Source organism: Parasteatoda tepidariorum, chromosome 9 (assembly GCF_982258835.1).
Source record: "Parasteatoda tepidariorum strain Cologne lab strain chromosome 9, Ptep-v5.0, whole genome shotgun sequence".
Lineage (NCBI taxonomy): Eukaryota > Metazoa > Arthropoda > Arachnida > Araneae > Theridiidae > Parasteatoda > Parasteatoda tepidariorum.
The window spans coordinates 25829170-25845320 of NC_141763.1; positions in this window are offsets into that span (position 1 = coordinate 25829170).

Genomic DNA, 16151 nt, shown 5'->3' on the forward strand with positions numbered 1-16151 from the left:
TTAATAAATTCAATTTAGTAGATTTTAATCCGCCACAATTTCTAAATAATTCGTAGGCTTATAAAATTCACCACTTTATAATAGTTATGTCATGCTATACCCTTTAAAAAAGCAAGCAAAATTAGTCCAATATTTACAAAATTTAGCTCATAGTTATTTCGAGTTTTTTAATTATTTTGGCGTATCCGGAGCAGTTGGCTTCTCTAAGTGATTATTCGCTCACTGACGTCACATTCATTTACAACAGCTGTACTGTGAAAACCTATACGTTCTTGCTTGCGTTTGAGTTTTCGTAATTAAATACAACTAATTTAGATGGTCAATAAATATCTGTATAATAAACTATGCCTTAATGTAAGTTGAAGGAAAATGTGCGTTAGATATATCGTTTTTTTTATAACGTTAAATTTTAATGGTTCCCACCAAAACATTGTCAATGGTTGTCGAAATTTTCTAGTTCTGAATATTTAAGATTTTTTAGTTCAGTAAAAAATGTCTTAGAATGAGTTATGTATGTCTGGTATTACTTATTAAAATGATGCGTTAGAAATACAAAATGATTTTGTTCTTTCATTTTTTTAACATTAATCTTTATTTTAAAGTATATTTCAAATAAATTTTAAAGATTTATATTAATGTTAAGTGAAAGAAATGTTGAATCGATATTTTATTTAGAATAGTTAAAGATTTTAAAATATAGGAAAGCTTAAGTTATTGATATTTTTCATTTATTTATTCTAGCGTGAATTAAAGACAGGGAACAGTCAAACCTATGTATAAAGTATATGTGAGTGCAAGATGCAAAGGACTTGAGAAATATCGTGATACTCAGCATATTTATATTGTTCTAGAAAGCGTTTCTTGACAGTTTTTACAGGCTAGATAGTCTCGAATGCATTCACTCACTGTCAAATGCAACTCACTGCAAAGCCTTAAATGTCGATGTTTGATATGAACGACAAAAATCATTTTAGTTTTGTGATTATTAATAACATTGATAACTACTCGAATTTTCATTTTGTGACGTAGCTAAGTTAACTGTTAGCTGTGCTTTAAAACAAAACATAAATATTTTCCTTATAAAAGCCTCATCTTTGCTCTGAATATAAACAGAACCGATTTTGAAACGTGCGCAGAGGTTTCCCTTCTTCCCAGATACACAAAGCAAAACTCCTAGCATCATCGAACCAATTAACTCTCTTCCCTTGCTTTAAGGTCCCACAGTTGATCGTTAAGACACGGTTCCCATCAGATCACCTAAGTCAAGCATCACTGGCTGCGGTCAGTGTGTGGGTGGGTGACCACTTGGATCAGTCTGCGTAGGAACCGAGGGTGTGCGGTATGGGTCCTCTTTAAACTGTGCTACCGTAAAGTGCTCGACTTCGCGTGCAGGTCGTCGGGCTGCCGAAGCGGGGTTGCATCCCCTCTGCAGAGGATCAAAATTGTGATGGCATGTCTTCGGATCATCCGCCGGGATGTTTCCCAGACCGTCGCCAATAGCCCATTGTGCTGCTCTAGTGCGACGTAAATTAACAACAACAACAAAACCCTTGCTTTAAGGCCTGTTTAGACGATCCAATTTCTTGGACAGAGATTGATTGATATTGATGGAAACTTGTTTTGCTTTGAGCTTGGATCATGTAAACAATCATCCAAGAACTTGGTCCAAGATCTTGGACGATAGTAGAGCATGTTCTACTTTCCATCCAAGTTTTTTCTCCCTTAACCAATCCGCGTCTTGCAGGCAGCAAATTATGTCATCTTCTTGTCTGTTTTCATATATTTTAGTCCAAATAAATTGATCTGTTGCGGTTTATTTGTGTTATTATGATTTTATTTGAATATATTTAGTAATTTTAAACTTATGAAAGTATTATCTTATAATGTTGAATATGAACAATCTTTCAACGAATCAGTGACATTCAAGATTTTGGATAGTGTCGACGAATCATCCAATTTCTTGGACAGAGAAATCGGTCTAATTTCTCGGATTCAGGAAATTGGACCTTGTAAACAGGTCTTAAGCAAGGGTTAAATAAAAAAATTTCTCTCTTAGCACCTGATACATACGATATAGGTAGGTAGGTACTTTGTTTACGTCGCACTAGAGCTGCACAATGGGCTATTGGCGCCGGTCTGGCAAACATCCCTGAAGATCTTACCCTGAGGACCCATCGTAATTTCGATCCTCTACAAAAGGGATGACTCCCCTGCTTTGGTACCCCGAAGACCTGCGAAGGAAGTCGAGCACTTTGCGGTAGAACAGATTTACGAGGACCCATACCGCACACCCTCAGTCCCTACGCAGACCGATTAATGCGGTCACCCATCCGGTTACTGACGGCATCTAATGATGCTGGACTTCAGTCTTCTACTAACAACCGTGTCTTTACGATCAGTCCACTGCGGGATCATGCGATGTAGAAAAAGTCGACAGGAGCGTAATTCATACTTCTCACCAGCATTTTCATTTGGTGTTAAATCTAAAAACCAAAAGCTTCACGATATACCTGGTGAATCAAACTATTTCAATCAAAACTCTGTTCTTATTTGCACGTTTTTCCATCGCATGTTTTTCCTTTGCACTATATTCTTTCGCATTTTCTCCAATAAACTAAAATAACCCGTTCGGGATCTCAATATCTTACAAACCAACATTAGAATGAGTTGATGCTGCCATCTGTTTGCTCAAAAAGAAAAAAATTTAACAAAAAGTAAAAAAAATAGCTGAAAATTTGTTTACTAAATTTTTGCTACGTTTTTTAATTTTTACTTCAGATTATCCAGTAATTATAGCTCGTAGAGTTTTCATTTTTCAGTCAAAAATTTGACTTGAAACATTTTAATTGTTTGTAAAGCTATTTGTGAATTTGCATTTAAAATATTAGCACAATGAATTTGTATTCCAACTCGTCATAAGGATAATTTTTCTTTGATATATATTGCTCAAAACAATTAAAACATATTGAGGTTGTGGGTTGATCTTGCACCTGGAGAATTGTTTGAATGATTGATATGTTATCGACGGACGTAGTAGGCTATATGAGATAAAAATGACACTTGTTTGGCAGGAAAAAAATGCGTTTTAATGAGCATTTGCGTACAAAAGGAAAAAAGAGTTTAAACTTGTGCATATGAGAAAAACAAATAAAAAGGTGTTTCCTTAACACGTTCACGCCGCGGTGACCCACCGGTGGGTCACGCTAGATTGTCTCATCTTAGCAGCGCACCGGAGTAAAAACTGGTAACAATAAATTTCATTTTTTAGTTTTTTTCCGGGAATAATAAAAATCCATAACTACCAATTGTTTTTAACGGATGCAATTTTTATAATGAATTGCTTCTTCGCCGTGATAAATTTCCTTACAGTGAATTGTTATTGTTGAGAATAGATTAACTCCTCCCGAATATTATCTAATATTGAAATAGTTCTTCTACCAGTATTTTCTCATTTCCCGGCGTGAACGTGTTAAAAGAAAATCGTTTTTAGAGGGAGTTTGGTTTCCCAGCAACGTTGAATACCTTTCAGGCATTGGAATTATATGTTATATATATACTTTCAAAAGTATAGTATGTTTACTTCATAAAGAGAAACATGTTATTTTTTCAAAAAAAACTATTTCCAAAAATCTGATTATGTTCATATTTTGTAAATATTTCATATCCATCAAAGAAGAAGGATTATTTTTCTGCTGCGAAAGTACAGCTTTATGTTTTATTTCATACTTTAAATAAAATCACTTATTAATTAATATCCTAATTCAATCCTATCCTAATAAAATCCTAATTATCTTTAGATCCTTACACTGAATCATACTACCGAAAACTCCGATAAGTAGATGTAAAGCTGCTCAGGATGTTATCTTATTTTGTTTATATGTTGTTCACTTACATCTTTAATTAGAATTCAATTAATCTTGATGTATTTACAGATTTGAACAGTTAATATCAATTAATCTCTATAAAATGAATTTTGTAAATCTTGACAGAATTTATTTCCTCTGAACTTTCCTTTATTTAATAAAACTTTATCAAGGCTTTTTAAAGACTTAAGTTTTATTTTTCAAGTTTTCAAGGACAATTTTTCGTTAATCTAGATAATCGTAAGTGATTTCAAAATATGCGTTTTAAAATCCAAATTACAAGGACGATTTAAAATATCGACGTCAATTTCACGCATACAAAGAGCCTACAACTTACATAAAAATGTTTAAAAGAAGTGTTCAATATTTTGCAGGGCTCGTAAAAACTTAGAAAGTTTACCCGTCCCCGAGGATGGCTTGTCCAGAAATGTACCCATCCTCCTCTGAAACTAACCCGTAGCTTCTAAATAAATAAAAATATAATTTTCTCTTATTTATTACAAACATTTATATAAATAGCATAATGAATTAATACTTACTAGGATTACATTATACAGTAATAAAAGAAATACAAGGTTACTAATAGTATCCTAGTATTTCTTTTATGAAAGAATTAATTTCTTTTGTAAAATAATTTAAATGACAAAGGTCAAGTTATCTGGATTGGCAATTTATCCGAGGGTACTGCATTTTTTAAATGAATCAAATATGCCGTTTGATGTACCCGTCCGCCTTTGCAACTAACCCGTAGCTTCTAAAATAAATATATAATTGTTTCTTATTTATTATGAATTAGTAGTTACTAGTTTTACAAATACTAGGATTACATTATACAGTAATAAAAGAAAGTATTTCTTTTATGAAATAATTTAATTCTTTTATGAAATAATTTAAATAACAGAGGTCAAGTTATCTGGAATGTCAATTTATCCGAGGGTACTGCATTTTTTAAATGAATCAAATATGCCGTTTGATGTACCCGTCCGCCTTTGCAACTAACCCGTAGCTTCTAAAATAAATATATAATTGTTTCTTATTTATTACGAATTAGTAGTTACTAGTTTTACAAATACTAGGATTACATTATACAGTAATAAAAGAAAGTATTTCTTTCAAGAAATAATTTAATTCTTTTATGAAATAATTTAAATGACAAAGGTCAAGTTATCTGGAATGGCAATTTATCCGAGGCTACTGCATTTTTTAAATGAATCAAATATGCCGTTTGATGTACCCGTCCGCCTTTGCAACTAATCAGTAGCTTCTAAAATAAATATATAATTGTTTCTTATTTATTATGAATTAGTAGTTACTAGTTTTACAAATACTAGGATTACATTATACAGTAATAAAAGAAAGTATTTCTTTTATGAAATAATTTAATTCTTTTATGAAATAATTTAAATGACAAAGGTCAAGTTATCTGGAATGGCAATTTATCCGAGGCTACTGCATTTTTTAAATGAATCAAATATGCCGTTTGATGTACCCGTCCGCCTTTGCAACTAACCCGTAGCTTCTAAAATAAATATATAATTGTTTCTTATTTATTATGAATTAGTAGTTACTAGTTTTACAAATACTAGGATTACATTATACAGTAATAAAAGACAGTATTTCTTTTATGAAATAATTTAATTCTTTTATGAAATAATTTAAATGACAAAGGTCAAGTTATCTGGAATGGCAATTTATCCGAGGGTACTGCATTTTTTAAATGAATCAAATATGCCGTTTGATGTACCAGTCCGCCATTGCAACTAACCCGTAGCTTCTAAAATAAATATATAATTGTTTCTTATTTATTATGAATTAGTAGTTACTAGTTTTACAAATACTAGGATTACATTATACAGTAATAAAAGAAAGTATTTCTTTTATGAAATAATTTAATTCTTTTATGAAATAATTTAAATAACAGAGGTCAAGTTATCTGGAATGTCAATTTATCCGAGGGTACTGCGTTTTTTAAATGAATCAAATATGACGTTTGATGTACCCGTCCGCCTTTGCAACTAACCCGTAGCTTCTAAAATAAATATATAATTGTTTCTTATTTATTATGAATTAGTAGTTACTAGTTTTACAAATACTAGGATTACATTATACAGTAATAAAAGAAAGTATTTCTTTTATGAAATAATTTAATTCTTTTATGAAATAATTTAAATGACAAAGGTCAAGTTATCTGGATTGGCAATTTATCCGAGGGTACTGCATTTTTTAAATGAATCAAATATGCCGTTTGACGTACCCGTCCGCCTTTGCAACTAACCCGTAGCTTCTAAAATAAATATATAATTGTTTCTTATTTATTATGAATTAGTAGTTACTAGTTTTACAAATACTAGGATTACATTATACAGTAATAAAAGAAAGTATTTCTTTTATGAAATAATTTAATTCTTTTATGAAATAATTTAAATAACAGAGGTCAAGTTATCTGGAATGTCAATTTATCCGAGGCTACTGCATTTTTTAAATGAATCAAATATGCCGTTTGATGTACCCGTCCGCCTTTGCAACTAACCCGTAGCTTCTAAAATAAATATATAATTGTTTCTTATTTATTATGAATTAGTAGTTACTAGTTTTACAAATACTAGGATTACATTATACAGTAATAAAAGAAAGTATTTCTTTCATGAAATAATTTAATTCTTTTATGAAATAATTTAAATGACAAAGGTCAAGTTATCTGGAATGGCAATTTATCCGAGGGTACTGCGTTTTTTAAATGAATCAAATATGACGTTTGATGTACCCGTCCGCCTTTGCAACTAACCCGTAGCTTCTAAAATAAATATATAATTGTTTCTTATTTATTATGAATTAGTAGTTACTAGTTTTACAAATACTAGGATTACATTATACAGTAATAAAAGAAAGTATTTCTTTTATGAAATAATTTAATTCTTTTATGAAATAATTTAAATAACAGAGGTCAAGTTATCTGGAATGTCAATTTATCCGAGGCTACTGCATTTTTTAAATGAATCAAATATGCCGTTTGATGTACCCGTCCGCCTTTGCAACTAACCCGTAGCTTCTAAAATAAATATATAATTGTTTCTTATTTATTATGAATTAGTAGTTACTAGTTTTACAAATACTAGGATTACATTATACAGTAATAAAAGAAAGTATTTCTTTCATGAAATAATTTAATTCTTTTATGAAATAATTTAAATGACAAAGGTCAAGTTATCTGGAATGGCAATTTATCCGAGGGTACTGCGTTTTTTAAATGAATCAAATATGACGTTTGATGTACCCGTCCGCCTTTGCAACTAACCCGTAGCTTCTAAAATAAATATATAATTGTTTCTTATTTATTATGAATTAGTAGTTACTAGTTTTACAAATACTAGGATTACATTATACAGTAATAAAAGAAAGTATTTCTTTTATGAAATAATTTAATTCTTTTATGAAATAATTTAAATAACAGAGGTCAAGTTATCTGGAATGTCAATTTATCCGAGGCTACTGCATTTTTTAAATGAATCAAATATGCCGTTTGATGTACCCGTCCGCCTTTGCAACTAACCCGTAGCTTCTAAAATAAATATATAATTGTTTCTTATTTATTATGAATTAGTAGTTACTAGTTTTACAAATACTAGGATTACATTATACAGTAATAAAAGAAAGTATTTCTTTCATGAAATAATTTAATTCTTTTATGAAATAATTTAAATGACAAAGGTCAAGTTATCTGGAATGGCAATTTATCCGAGGGTACTGCGTTTTTTAAATGAATCAAATATGACGTTTGATGTACCCGTCCGCCTTTGCAACTAACCCGTAGCTTCTAAAATAAATATATAATTGTTTCTTATTTATTATGAATTAATAGTTACTAGTTTTACAAATACTAGGATTACATTATACAGTAATAAAAGAAAGTATTTCTTTTATGAAATAATTTAATTCTTTTATGAAATAATTTAAATAACAGAGGTCAAGTTATCTGGAATGTCAATTTATCCGAGGCTACTGCATTTTTTAAATGAATCAAATATGCCGTTTGATGTACCCGTCCGCCTTTGCAACTAACCCGTAGCTTCTAAAATAAATATATAATTGTTTCTTATTTATTATGAATTAGTAGTTACTAGTTTTACAAATACTAGGATTACATTATACAGTAATAAAAGAAAGTATTTCTTTCATGAAATAATTTAATTCTTTTATGAAATAATTTAAATAACAGAGGTCAAGTTATCTGGAATGTCAATTTATCCGAGGGTACTGCGTTTCTTAAATGAATCAAATATGACGTTTGATGTACCCGTCCGCCTTTGCAACTAACCCGTAGCTTCTAAAATAAATATATAATTGTTTCTTATTTGTTATGAATTAGTAGTTACTAGTTTTACAAATACTAGGATTACATTATACAGTAATAAAAGAAAGTATTTCTTTTATGAAATAATTTAATTCTTTTATGAAATAATTTAATTCTTTTATGAAATAATTTAAATAACAGAGGTCAAGTTATCTGGAATGTCAGTTTATCCGAGGGTACTGCGTTTTTTAAATGAATCAAATATGACGTTTGATGTACCCGTCCGCCTTTGCAACTAACCCGTAGCTTCTAAAATAAATATATAATTGTTTCTTATTTATTATGAATTAGTAGTTACTAGTTTTACAAATACTAGGATTACATTATACAGTAATAAAAGAAAGTATTTCTTTTATGAAATAATTTAATTCTTTTATGAAATAATTTAATTCTTTTATGAAATAATTTAAATAACAGAGGTCAAGTTATCTGGAATGTCAATTTATCCGAGGGTACTGCGTTTTTTAAATGAATCAAATATGACGTTTGATGTACCCGTCCGCCTTTGCAACTAACCCGTAGCTTCTAAAATAAATATATAATTGTTTCTTATTTATTATGAATTAGTAGTTACTAGTTTTACAAATACTAGGATTACATTATACAGTAATAAAAGAAAGTATTTCTTTTATGAAATAATTTAATTCTTTTATGAAATAATTTAAATAACAGAGGTCAAGTTATCTGGAATGTCAATTTATCCGAGGGTACTGCGTTTTTTAAATGAATCAAATATGACGTTTGATGTACCCGTCCGCCTTTGCAACTAACCCGTAGCTTCTAAAATAAATATATAATTGTTTCTTATTTATTATGAATTAGTAGTTACTAGTTTTACAAATACTAGGATTACATTATACAGTAATAAAAGAAAGTATTTCTTTTATGAAATAATTTAATTCTTTTATGAAATAATTTAATTCTTTTATGAAATAATTTAAATAACAGAGGTCAAGTTATCTGGAATGTCAATTTATCCGAGGGTACTGCGTTTTTTAAATGAATCAAATATGACGTTTGATGTACCCGTCCGCCTTTGCAACTAACCCGTAGCTTCTAAAATAAATATATAATTGTTTCTTATTTATTATGAATTAGTAGTTACTAGTTTTACAAATACTAGGATTACATTATACAGTAATAAAAGAAAGTATTTCTTTTATGAAATAATTTAATTCTTTTATGAAATAATTTAATTCTTTTATGAAATAATTTAATTCTTTTATGAAATATTTTAAATAACAGAGGTCAAGTTATCTGGAATGTCAATTTATCCGAGGGTACTGCGTTTTTTAAATGAATCAAATATGACGTTTGATGTACCCGTCCGCCTTTGCAACTAACCCGTAGCTTCTAAAATAAATATATAATTGTTTCTTATTTATTATGAATTAGTAGTTACTAGTTTTACAAATACTAGGATTACATTATACAGTAATAAAAGAAAGTATTTCTTTTATGAAATAATTTAATTCTTTTATGAAATAATTTAAATAACAGAGGTCAAGTTATCTGGAATGTCAATTTATCCGAGGGTACTGCGTTTTTTAAATGAATCAAATATGACGTTTGATGTACCCGTCCGCCTTTGCAACTAACCCGTAGCTTCTAAAATAAATATATAATTGTTTCTTATTTATTATGAATTAGTAGTTACTAGTTTTACAAATACTAGGATTACATTATACAGTAATAAAAGAAAGTATTTCTTTTATGAAATAATTTAATTCTTTTATGAAATAATTTAATTCTTTTATGAAATAATTTAAATAACAGAGGTCAAGTTATCTGGAATGTCAATTTATCCGAGGGTACTGCGTTTTTTAAATGAATCAAATATGACGTTTGATGTACCCGTCCGCCTTTGCAACTAACCCGTAGCTTCTAAAATAAATATATAATTGTTTCTTATTTATTATGAATTAGTAGTTACTAGTTTTACAAATACTAGGATTACATTATACAGTAATAAAAGAAAGTATTTCTTTTATGAAATAATTTAATTCTTTTATGAAATAATTTAATTCTTTTATGAAATAATTTAAATAACAGAGGTCAAGTTATCTGGAATGTCAATTTATCCGAGGGTACTGCGTTTTTTAAATGAATCAAATATGACGTTTGATGTACCCGTCCGCCTTTGCAACTAACCCGTAGCTTCTAAAATAAATATATAATTGTTTCTTATTTATTATGAATTAGTAGTTACTAGTTTTACAAATACTAGGATTACATTATACAGTAATAAAAGAAAGTATTTCTTTTATGAAATAATTTAATTCTTTTATGAAATAATTTAATTCTTTTATGAAATAATTTAAATAACAGAGGTCAAGTTATCTGGAATGTCAATTTATCCGAGGGTACTGCGTTTTTTAAATGAATCAAATATGACGTTTGATGTACCCGTCCGCCTTTGCAACTAACCCGTAGCTTCTAAAATAAATATATAATTGTTTCTTATTTATTATGAATTAGTAGTTACTAGTTTTACAAATACTAGGATTACATTATACAGTAATAAAAGAAAGTATTTCTTTTATGAAATAATTTAATTCTTTTATGAAATAATTTAATTCTTTTATGAAATAATTTAAATAACAGAGGTCAAGTTATCTGGAATGTCAATTTATCCGAGGGTACTGCGTTTTTTAAATGAATCAAATATGACGTTTGATGTACCCGTCCGCCTTTGCAACTAACCCGTAGCTTCTAAAATAAATATATAATTGTTTCTTATTTATTATGAATTAGTAGTTACTAGTTTTACAAATACTAGGATTACATTATACAGTAATAAAAGAAAGTATTTCTTTTATGAAATAATTTAATTCTTTTATGAAATAATTTAATTCTTTTATGAAATAATTTAAATAACAGAGGTCAAGTTATCTGGAATGTCAATTTATCCGAGGGTACTGCGTTTTTTAAATGAATCAAATATGACGTTTGATGTACCCGTCCGCCTTTGCAACTAACCCGTAGCTTCTAAAATAAATATATATTTGTTTCTTATTTATTATGAATTAGTAGTTACTAGTTTTACAAATACTAGGATTACATTATACAGTAATAAAAGAAAGTATTTCTTTTATGAAATAATTTAATTCTTTTATGAAATAATTTAATTCTTTTATGAAATAATTTAAATAACAGAGGTCAAGTTATCTGGAATGTCAATTTATCCGAGGGTACTGCGTTTTTTAAATGAATCAAATATGACGTTTGATGTACCCGTCCGCCTTTGCAACTAACCCGTAGCTTCTAAAATAAATATATAATTGTTTCTTATTTATTATGAATTAGTAGTTACTAGTTTTACAAATACTAGGATTACATTATACAGTAATAAAAGAAAGTATTTCTTTTATGAAATAATTTAATTCTTTTATGAAATAATTTAATTCTTTTATGAAATAATTTAATTCTTTTATGAAATAATTTAAATAACAGAGGTCAAGTTATCTGGAATGTCAATTTATCCGAGGGTACTGCGTTTTTTAAATGAATCAAATATGACGTTTGATGTACCCGTCCGCCTTTGCAACTAACCCGTAGCTTCTAAAATAAATATATAATTGTTTCTTATTTATTATGAATTAGTAGTTACTAGTTTTACAAATACTAGGATTACATTATACAGTAATAAAAGAAAGTATTTCTTTTATGAAATAATTTAATTCTTTTATGAAATAATTTAAATAACAGAGGTCAAGTTATCTGGAATGTCAATTTATCCGAGGGTACTGCGTTTTTTAAATGAATCAAATATGACGTTTGATGTACCCGTCCGCCTTTGCAACTAACCCGTAGCTTCTAAAATAAATATATAATTGTTTCTTATTTATTATGAATTAGTAGTTACTAGTTTTACAAATACTAGGATTACATTATACAGTAATAAAAGAAAGTATTTCTTTTATGAAATAATTTAATTCTTTTATGAAATAATTTAATTCTTTTATGAAATAATTTAATTCTTTTATGAAATAATTTAATTCTTTTATGAAATAATTTAAATAACAGAGGTCAAGTTATCTGGAATGTCAATTTATCCGAGGGTACTGCGTTTTTTAAATGAATCAAATATGACGTTTGATGTACCCGTCCGCCTTTGCAACTAACCCGTAGCTTCTAAAATAAATATATAATTGTTTCTTATTTATTATGAATTAGTAGTTACTAGTTTTACAAATACTAGGATTACATTATACAGTAATAAAAGAAAGTATTTCTTTTATGAAATAATTTAATTCTTTTATGAAATAATTTAATTCTTTTATGAAATAATTTAAATAACAGAGGTCAAGTTATCTGGAATGTCAATTTATCCGAGGGTACTGCGTTTTTTAAATGAATCAAATATGACGTTTGATGTACCCGTCCGCCTTTGCAACTAACCCGTAGCTTCTAAAATAAATATATAATTGTTTCTTATTTATTATGAATTAGTAGTTACTAGTTTTACAAATACTAGGATTACATTATACAGTAATAAAAGAAAGTATTTCTTTTATGAAATAATTTAATTCTTTTATGAAATAATTTAATTCTTTTATGAAATAATTTAAATAACAGAGGTCAAGTTATCTGGAATGTCAATTTATCCGAGGGTACTGCGTTTTTTAAATGAATCAAATATGACGTTTGATGTACCCGTCCGCCTTTGCAACTAACCCGTAGCTTCTAAAATAAATATATATTTGTTTCTTATTTATTATGAATTAGTAGTTACTAGTTTTACAAATACTAGGATTACATTATACAGTAATAAAAGAAAGTATTTCTTTTATGAAATAATTTAATTCTTTTATGAAATAATTTAATTCTTTTATGAAATAATTTAAATAACAGAGGTCAAGTTATCTGGAATGTCAATTTATCCGAGGGTACTGCGTTTTTTAAATGAATCAAATATGACGTTTGATGTACCCGTCCGCCTTTGCAACTAACCCGTAGCTTCTAAAATAAATATATAATTGTTTCTTATTTATTATGAATTAGTAGTTACTAGTTTTACAAATACTAGGATTACATTATACAGTAATAAAAGAAAGTATTTCTTTTATGAAATAATTTAATTCTTTTATGAAATAATTTAATTCTTTTATGAAATAATTTAATTCTTTTATGAAATAATTTAAATAACAGAGGTCAAGTTATCTGGAATGTCAATTTATCCGAGGGTACTGCGTTTTTTAAATGAATCAAATATGACGTTTGATGTACCCGTCCGCCTTTGCAACTAACCCGTAGCTTCTAAAATAAATATATAATTGTTTCTTATTTATTATGAATTAGTAGTTACTAGTTTTACAAATACTAGGATTACATTATACAGTAATAAAAGAAAGTATTTCTTTTATGAAATAATTTAATTCTTTTATGAAATAATTTAAATAACAGAGGTCAAGTTATCTGGAATGTCAATTTATCCGAGGGTACTGCGTTTTTTAAATGAATCAAATATGACGTTTGATGTACCCGTCCGCCTTTGCAACTAACCCGTAGCTTCTAAAATAAATATATAATTGTTTCTTATTTATTATGAATTAGTAGTTACTAGTTTTACAAATACTAGGATTACATTATACAGTAATAAAAGAAAGTATTTCTTTTATGAAATAATTTAATTCTTTTATGAAATAATTTAATTCTTTTATGAAATAATTTAAATAACAGAGGTCAAGTTATCTGGAATGTCAATTTATCCGAGGGTACTGCGTTTTTTAAATGAATCAAATATGACGTTTGATGTACCCGTCCGCCTTTGCAACTAACCCGTAGCTTCTAAAATAAATATATAATTGTTTCTTATTTATTATGAATTAGTAGTTACTAGTTTTACAAATACTAGGATTACATTATACAGTAATAAAAGAAAGTATTTCTTTTATGAAATAATTTAATTCTTTTATGAAATAATTTAATTCTTTTATGAAATAATTTAAATAACAGAGGTCAAGTTATCTGGAATGTCAATTTATCCGAGGGTACTGCGTTTTTTAAATGAATCAAATATGACGTTTGATGTACCCGTCCGCCTTTGCAACTAACCCGTAGCTTCTAAAATAAATATATAATTGTTTCTTATTTATTATGAATTAGTAGTTACTAGTTTTACAAATACTAGGATTACATTATACAGTAATAAAAGAAAGTATTTCTTTTATGAAATAATTTAATTCTTTTATGAAATAATTTAATTCTTTTATGAAATAATTTAAATAACAGAGGTCAAGTTATCTGGAATGTCAATTTATCCGAGGGTACTGCGTTTTTTAAATGAATCAAATATGACGTTTGATGTACCCGTCCGCCTTTGCAACTAACCCGTAGCTTCTAAAATAAATATATAATTGTTTCTTATTTATTATGAATTAGTAGTTACTAGTTTTACAAATACTAGGATTACATTATACAGTAATAAAAGAAAGTATTTCTTTTATGAAATAATTTAATTCTTTTATGAAATAATTTAATTCTTTTATGAAATAATTTAAATAACAGAGGTCAAGTTATCTGGAATGTCAATTTATCCGAGGGTACTGCGTTTTTTAAATGAATCAAATATGACGTTTGATGTACCCGTCCGCCTTTGCAACTAACCCGTAGCTTCTAAAATAAATATATAATTGTTTCTTATTTATTATGAATTAGTAGTTACTAGTTTTACAAATACTAGGATTACATTATACAGTAATAAAAGAAAGTATTTCTTTTATGAAATAATTTAATTCTTTTATGAAATAATTTAATTCTTTTATGAAATAATTTAAATAACAGAGGTCAAGTTATCTGGAATGCCAATTTATCCGAGGGTACTGCGTTTTTTAAATGAATCAAATATGACGTTTGATGTACCCGTCCGCCTTTGCAACTAACCCGTAGCTTCTAAAATAAATATATATTTGTTTCTTATTTATTATGAATTAGTAGTTACTAGTTTTACAAATACTAGGATTACATTATACAGTAATAAAAGAAAGTATTTCTTTCAAGAAATAATTTAATTCTTTTATGAAATAATTTAATTCTTTTATGAAATAATTTAAATAACAGAGGTCAAGTTATCTGGAATGTCAATTTATCCGAGGGTACTGCGTTTTTTAAATGAATCAAATATGACGTTTGATGTACCCGTCCGCCTTTGCAACTAACCCGTAGCTTCTAAAATAAATATATAATTGTTTCTTATTTATTATGAATTAGTAGTTACTAGTTTTACAAATACTAGGATTACATTATACAGTAATAAAAGAAAGTATTTCTTTTATGAAATAATTTAATTCTTTTATGAAATAATTTAAATAACAGAGGTCAAGTTATCTGGAATGTCAATTTATCCGAGGGTACTGCGTTTTTTAAATGAATCAAATATGACGTTTGATGTACCCGTCCGCCTTTGCAACTAACCCGTAGCTTCTAAAATAAATATATAATTGTTTCTTATTTATTATGAATTAGTAGTTACTAGTTTTACAAATACTAGGATTACATTATACAGTAATAAAAGAAAGTATTTCTTTTATGAAATAATTTAATTCTTTTATGAAATAATTTAAATAACAGAGGTCAAGTTATCTGGAATGTCAATTTATCCGAGGGTACTGCGTTTTTTAAATGAATCAAATATGACGTTTGATGTACCCGTCCGCCTTTGCAACTAACCCGTAGCTTCTAAAATAAATATATAATTGTTTCTTATTTATTATGAATTAGTAGTTACTAGTTTTACAAATACTAGGATTACATTATACAGTAATAAAAGAAAGTATTTCTTTTATGAAATAATTTAATTCTTTTATGAAATAATTTAAATAACAGAGGTCAAGTTATCTGGAATGTCAATTTATCCGAGGGTACTGCGTTTTTTAAATGAATCAAATATGACGTTTGATGTACCCGTCCGCCTTTGCAACTAACCCGTAGCTTCT